Source organism: Drosophila grimshawi, unplaced genomic scaffold (genome assembly GCF_018153295.1).
Source record: "Drosophila grimshawi isolate 15287-2541.00 unplaced genomic scaffold, ASM1815329v1 contig_659, whole genome shotgun sequence".
NCBI classification, from domain to species: domain Eukaryota; kingdom Metazoa; phylum Arthropoda; class Insecta; order Diptera; family Drosophilidae; genus Drosophila; species Drosophila grimshawi.
In genome coordinates, this window is record NW_025063483.1 from 28042 (window position 1) to 35866 (window position 7825).

Here is a 7825-nt window from a genome sequence, read left to right on the forward strand (position 1 = left end):
ATGTATTTTATATATATGTATAATATATTTGTACATATATAAATAAAAACATTATTCTGGTTGATCCTGCCAGTAGTTATATGCTTGTCTCAAAGATTAAGCCATGCATGTCTAAGTACACACGAATTAACAGTGAAACCGCAAAAGGCTCATTATATCAGTTATGGTTCCTTAGATCGTTAACAGTTACTTGGATAACTGTGGTAATTCTAGAGCTAATACATGCAATTAAAACACGGACCTTATGGAACGTGTGCTTTTATTAGGCTAAAACCAAGCGGTCGCAAGATCGTTACATTGGTTGAACTCTAGATAACATGCAGATCGTATGGTCTTGTACCGACGACAGATCTTTCAAATGTCTGCCCTATCAACTTTTGATGGTAGTATCTAGGACTACCATGGTTGCAACGGGTAACGGGGAATCAGGGTTCGATTCCGGAGAGGGAGCCTGAGAAACGGCTACCACATCTAAGGAAGGCAGCAGGCGCGTAAATTACCCACTCCCAGCTCGGGGAGGTAGTGACGAAAAATAACAATACAGGACTCATATCCGAGGCCCTGTAATTGGAATGAGTACACTTTAAATCCTTTAACAAGGACCTATTGGAGGGCAAGTCTGGTGCCAGCAGCCGCGGTAATTCCAGCTCCAATAGCGTATATTAAAGTTGTTGCGGTTAAAACGTTCGTAGTTGAACTTGTGCTTCATACGGGTAGTACAACTTACAATTGTGGTTAGTACTATACCTTTATGTATGTAAGCGTATTACCGGTGGAGTTCTTATATATAATTAGGTACTTGTATTTTTTATGTATTCCTCCTATTTAAAAACCTGCATTAGTGCTCTTCATCGAGTGTTATTGTGGGCCGGTACAATTACTTTGAACAAATTAGAGTGCTTAAAGCAGGCTTCAAATGCCTGAATATTCTGTGCATGGGATAATGAAATAAGACCTCTGTTCTGCTTTCATTGGTTTTCAGATCAAGAGGTAATGATTAATAGAAGCAGTTTGGGGCATTAGTATTACGACGCGAGAGGTGAAATTCTTGGACCGTCGTAAGACTAACTTAAGCGAAAGCATTTGCCAAAGATGTTTTCATTAATCAAGAACGAAAGTTAGAGGTTCGAAGGCGATCAGATACCGCCCTAGTTCTAACCATAAACGATGCCAGCTAGCAATTGGGTGTAGCTACTTTTATGGCTCTCTCAGTCGCTTCCCGGGAAACCAAAGCTTTTGGGCTCCGGGGAAGTATGGTTGCAAAGCTGAAACTTAAAGGAATTGACGGAAGGGCACCACCAGGAGTGGAGCCTGCGGCTTAATTTGACTCAACACGGGAAAACTTACCAGGTCCGAACATAAGTGTGTAAGACAGATTGATAGCTCTTTCTCGAATCTATGGGTGGTGGTGCATGGCCGTTCTTAGTTCGTGGAGTGATTTGTCTGGTTAATTCCGATAACGAACGAGACTCAAATATATTAAATAGATATCTTCAGGACTATGGTGTAGAAGCTTATATAGCCTTCATTCGTGGTGGCAGTAAAATGTTTATTGTGTTTGAATGTGTTTATGTAAGTGGAGCCGTACCTGTTGGTTTGTCCCATTATAAGGACACTAGCTTCTTAAATGGACAAATTGCGTCTAGCAATAATGAGATTGAGCAATAACAGGTCTGTGATGCCCTTAGATGTCCTGGGCTGCACGCGCTACAATGAAAGTATCAACGTGTATTTCCTAGACCGAGAGGTCCGGGTAAACCGCTGAACCACTTTCATGCTTGGGATTGTGAACTGAAACTGTTCACATGAACTTGGAATTCCCAGTAAGTGTGAGTCATTAACTCGCATTGATTACGTCCCTGCCCTTTGTACACACCGCCCGTCGCTACTACCGATTGAATTATTTAGTGAGGTCTCCGGACGTGATCACTGTGACGCCTTGTGTGTTGCGGTTGTTTCGCAAAAGTTGACCGAACTTGATTATTTAGAGGAAGTAAAAGTCGTAACAAGGTTTCCGTAGGTGAACCTGCGGAAGGATCATTATTGTATAATGTCCCTTACCGTTAATAAATCAGATGTCATATTTTGTATATATAATATATATATATATATATAATAAAAATTCTATTAATTTACGATTACACAAATAATTATAATTATAAATGGTCATTCGAAAATTGTGATATAACATAATTATGTGTTTTTGTATTTTAATGGATAAACTTTGCGTGTATATGTACCATAATATGCATGCGTTGCACAAATGTATTGGTCATTATTTCTATGAGCATACATTGTATAAACGCAACAACCTAAATATATATTGTTGTACCTGTTTCCAGGTTAATGTTTTACATATGTTTATATTAATATTCTTGTTTGGCTATCTTATTGAAATTGTTTCATATACCATATTTTTATAAATTATGTAAGACTAAGACATTTCGCAACATTTTTTAGGTAAATCAATTTTATTGAAGGAATTGATATATGCCAGTAAAATGGTGTATTTTTAATTTCTTTAAATAAATATATTTTTGACAATGAAATAAACAAAAAAAAATTGTATCACTCTAAGCGGTGGATCACTCGGCTCATGGGTCGATGAAGAACGCAGCAAACTGTGCGTCATCGTGTGAACTGCAGGACACATGAACATCGACATTTTGAACGCATATCTTTATTTAATTAATTTTATAGTGCTGCTTGGACTACATATGGTTGAGGGTTGTAAGACTATGCTAAATAAGTTGCTTTAAATGTTTTTTAATATTTGAGCATATGGTATATTATTGGATAAATAATGTGTGCACTTTATTAGTGCACACACGAAATATTCATAATATTAATTTATATATGGATATACATACCAACTCTCATTGTGTATAATTTGTATGAGAAAACTGAAGATATATATTTTCTTTTTCAAATTCAAATAATATCGAGAAATGTCTAGCATAAAAATGAAATGAAAGTTTTTTTTCATCTAGAATTGTCTCGATTATTATTGATGCGATAAGAAAACTGTTGTAAATATTATTATTCTTCAAGAATTAGTGTATTCATAATATTGAATATTATATCATAGTATTCAATAAAAATTGTTTTATACAACCTCAACTCATATGGGACTACCCCCTGAATTTAAGCATATTAATTAGGGGAGGAAAAGAAACTAACAAGGATTTTCTTAGTAGCGGCGAGCGAAAAGAAATCAGTTCAGCACTAAGTCACTTTGTCTATATGGCAAATGTGAGATGCAGTGTAAGGAACATCAATATTCTAGTATGAGAAATTAACGATTTAAGTCCTTCTTAAATGAGGCCATTTACCCATAGAGGGTGCCAGGCCCGTATAACGTTAATGATTACTAGATGATGTTTCCAAAGAGTCGTGTTGCTTGATAGTGCAGCACTAAGTGGGTGGTAAACTCCATCTAAAACTAAATATAACCATGAGACCGATAGTAAACAAGTACCGTGAGGGAAAGTTGAAAAGAACTCTGAATAGAGAGTTAAATAGTACGTGAAACTGCTTAGAGGTTAAGCCCGATGAACCTGAATATCCGTTATGGAAAATTCATCATTAGAATTGTAATATTTAATTAATATTATAATAATAGTGTGCATTTTTTCCATATAAGGACATTGTAATCTATTAACATAATTAATTTATCAAAAAATTGTGAATTATTGATTATTTCAATTATAGTGCTTGCATTATAACATGATATAAATGTCATAAATTTGATAAAGTGCTGATAGATTTATATGAATACAGTGCGTTAATTTTTCGGAATTATATAATGGCATAATTTTCAATGATTTTTGTGTTTATTATATGCACTTGTATGATTAACAATGCGAAAGATTCAGGATACCTTCGGGACCCGTCTTGAGACACGGACCAAGGAGTCTAACATATGTGCAAGTTATTGGGATATAAACCTAATAGCGTAATTAACTTGACTATTAATGGGATTAGTTTTTAGCTATTTATAGTTAATTAACACAATCCCGGGGCGCTCTATATAGTTATGTATAATGATATTTATATTATTTATACCTCTAACTGGAACGTACCTTGAGCATATATGCTGTGACCCGAAAGATGGTGAACTATACTTGATCAGGTTGAAGTCAGGGGAAACCCTGATGGAAGACCGAAACAGTTCTGACGTGCAAATCGATTGTCAGAATTGAGTATAGGGGCGAAAGACCAATCGAACCATCTAGTAGCTGGTTCCTTCCGAAGTTTCCCTCAGGATAGCTGGTGCATTTAACTGTTGTATAAAATAATCTTATCTGGTAAAGCGAATGATTAGAGGCCTTAGGGTCGAAACGATCTTAACCTATTCTCAAACTTTAAATGGGTAAGAACCTTAACTTTCTTGATATGAAGTTTAAGGTTATGATATAATGTGCCCAGTGGGCCACTTTTGGTAAGCAGAACTGGCGCTGTGGGATGAACCAAACGTAATGTTACGGTGCCCAAATTAACAACTCATACAGAAACCATGAAAGGCGTTGGTTGCTTAAAACAGCAGGACGGTGATCATGGAAGTCGAAATCCGCTAAGGAGTGTGTAACAACTCACCTGCCGAAGCAACTAGCCCTTAAAATGGATGGCGCTTAAGTTGTATACCTATACATTACCGCTAAAGTAGATGATTTATGTTACTTGTAATATAAATTTTGAAACTTTAGTGAGTAGGAAGGTACAATGGTGTGCATAGAAGTGTTTGGCGTAAGCCTGCATGGAGCCCGCCATTGGTACAGATCTTGGTGGTAGTAGCAAATAATCGAATGAGACCTTGGAGGACTGAAGTGGAGAAGGGTTTCGTGTGAACAGTGGTTGATCACGAGTTAGTCGGTCCTAAGTTCAAGGCGAAAGCCGAAAATTTTCAAGTATAGAAAAATCAAAATATATTTTGCATCATACCGATTTTTATACACTTGAATAATTTTGAACGAAAGGGAATACGGTTCCAATTCCGTAACCTGTTGAGTATCCGTTTGTTATTAAATATGGGCCTCGTGCTCATCCTGGCAACAGGAACGACCATAAAGAAGCCGTCGAGAGGTATCGGAAGAGTTTTCTTTTCTGTTTTATAGCCGTACTACCATGGAAGTCTTTCGCAGAGAGATATGGTAGATGGGCTAGAAGAGCATGACATATACTGTTGTGTCGATATTTTCTCCTCGGACCTTGAAAATTTATGGTGGGGATACGCAAACTTCTCAACAGGCCGTACCAATATCCGCAGCTGGTCTCCAAGGTGAAGAGTCTCTAGTCGATAGAATAATGTAGGTAAGGGAAGTCGGCAAATTAGATCCGTAACTTCGGGATAAGGATTGGCTCTGAAGATTGAGATAGTCGGGCTTGATTGGGAAACAATAACATGGTTTATGTGCTCGTTCTGGGTAAATAGGGTTTCTATCATTTATGGTAGATTCTTGTTCCCCGGATAGTTTAGTTACGTAGCCAATTGTGGAACTTTCTTGCTAAAATTTTTAAGAATACTAATTGGGCAACTGATTAGTTCTTTTAAATTATAACGATTATCAATTAACAATCAATTCAGAACTGGCACGGACTTGGGGAATCCGACTGTCTAATTAAAACAAAGCATTGTGATGGCCCTAGCGGGTGTTGACACAATGTGATTTCTGCCCAGTGCTCTGAATGTCAAAGTGAAGAAATTCAAGTAAGCGCGGGTCAACGGCGGGAGTAACTATGACTCTCTTAAGGTAGCCAAATGCCTCGTCATCTAATTAGTGACGCGCATGAATGGATTAACGAGATTCCTACTGTCCCTATCTACTATCTAGCGAAACCACAGCCAAGGGAACGGGCTTGGAATAATTAGCGGGGAAAGAAGACCCTTTTGAGCTTGACTCTAATCTGGCAGTGTAAGGAGACATAAGAGGTGTAGAATAAGTGGGAGATATTAGACTTCGGTTTGGTATCGACAATGAAATACCACTACTCTTATTGTTTCCTTACTTACTTGATTAAATGGAACGTGTATCATTTCCTAGCCATTATACGGATGTATTTATTATATCTTATGGTATTGGGTTTTGATGCAAGCTTCTTGATCAAAGTATCACGAGTTTGTTATATAATCGCAAACAAATTCTTTAATAAGAAAATGCATTTATGTATTTTTGATTTAAAAATTTGGTATAACTCCAATTACTCAGGTATGATCCAATTCAAGGACATTGCCAGGTAGGGAGTTTGACTGGGGCGGTACATCTCTCAAATAATAACGGAGGTGTCCCAAGGCCAGCTCAGTGCGGACAGAAACCACACATAGAGCAAAAGGGCAAATGCTGACTTGATCTCGGTGTTCAGTACACACAGGGACAGCAAAAGCTCGGCCTATCGATCCTTTTGGTTTAAAGAGTTTTTAACAAGAGGTGTCAGAAAAGTTACCATAGGGATAACTGGCTTGTGGCGGCCAAGCGTTCATAGCGACGTCGCTTTTTGATCCTTCGATGTCGGCTCTTCCTATCATTGTGAAGCAAAATTCACCAAGCGTTGGATTGTTCACCCATGCAAGGGAACGTGAGCTGGGTTTAGACCGTCGTGAGACAGGTTAGTTTTACCCTACTAATGACAAAACGTTGTTGCGACAGCATTCCTGCGTAGTACGAGAGGAACCGCAGGTACGGACCAATGGCACAATACTTGTTCGAGCGAACAGTGGTATGACGCTACGTCCGTTGGATTATGCCTGAACGCCTCTAAGGTCGTATCCGTGCTGGACTGCAATGATAAATAAGGGGCAATTTGCATTGTATGGCTTCTAAACCATTAAAAGTTTATAATTTATTTTATAAACGACAATGGATGTGATGCCAATGTTATTTGTAACATAGTAAATTGGGAGGATCTATGATCACCTGATGCCGTGCTAGTTACATATTTAAACATTATTTAATACAATGACAAAGCCTAGAATCAATTGTAAACGACTTTTGTAACAGGCAAGGTGTTGTAAGTGGTTGAGCAGCTGCCATACTGCGATCCACTGAAGCTTATCCTTTGCTTGATGATTCGAAAATGTTAATAAAACAACAAATATAAAATATAATATGTGTGTTATGGTTGTTAAACACCAACTAAAACATATATATATATATATATTGTATGAGTTGTTTAAAGGTGCCATATTTGTTAATTTACTTATGATATTTTATATATTTCTTTGTAAGTTGATAATGTGTGGACCGGACCTTAAGAAAATGTTATATACAAAAAGCTTTTTGATGATGCAATACAAAATTTATGTTATTTTATAAATAACATTCTTTTCAGAATAATTGAATTGTTATTGAAAGGAATAAAGAAATTAAATTGTTTTAAACAAAACAGAGAAAGAAGAACACACATTTTATTATATATATGAGTATATATATATATATATATATATATATATATATATGTATATATATATGATAACTGCGAAAGGCAATAGTAGAAAACACAAAAAAATAAATATATGAAATCATATTAAAAATATATTATAATTCAATCAATGGAGAACAGTAATATGCGAATGAAAAATTTACACTCTTAAACATAAATGTTATATTTAGTGTGAAATAGAAGTTTATATTTTTATTTGATATTGCATAATAATAATAAACCGATTAATAAAATTTACACTCATGAGACTTGGAATTGTTATGAAATTCAATTCAGTGTTTTCCAATACAAAATGTCAAATAATATCATGAAACATATAAATTACATGTTAGATAATAACATATGATACAAACAATGTGATATAATAGAATTTAACATGTAAAATAAA

General features: G+C 36.1%; 2 non-coding genes across 2 annotated transcripts; both read left to right on the forward strand.

Annotated features, from left to right (window-relative positions):
• Nucleotides 1-53: 53 nt before the first annotated feature.
• On the forward strand, nucleotides 54-2043 carry LOC122322765. The gene has a single exon (XR_006246833.1). It is a non-coding gene; the product is annotated as a small subunit ribosomal RNA (ribosomal RNA).
• A 1068-nt stretch (nucleotides 2044-3111) lies between these two features.
• Nucleotides 3112-7069, forward strand: LOC122322766. The gene has a single exon (XR_006246834.1). It is a non-coding gene; the product is annotated as a large subunit ribosomal RNA (ribosomal RNA).
• Nucleotides 7070-7825: the final 756 nt, after the last annotated feature.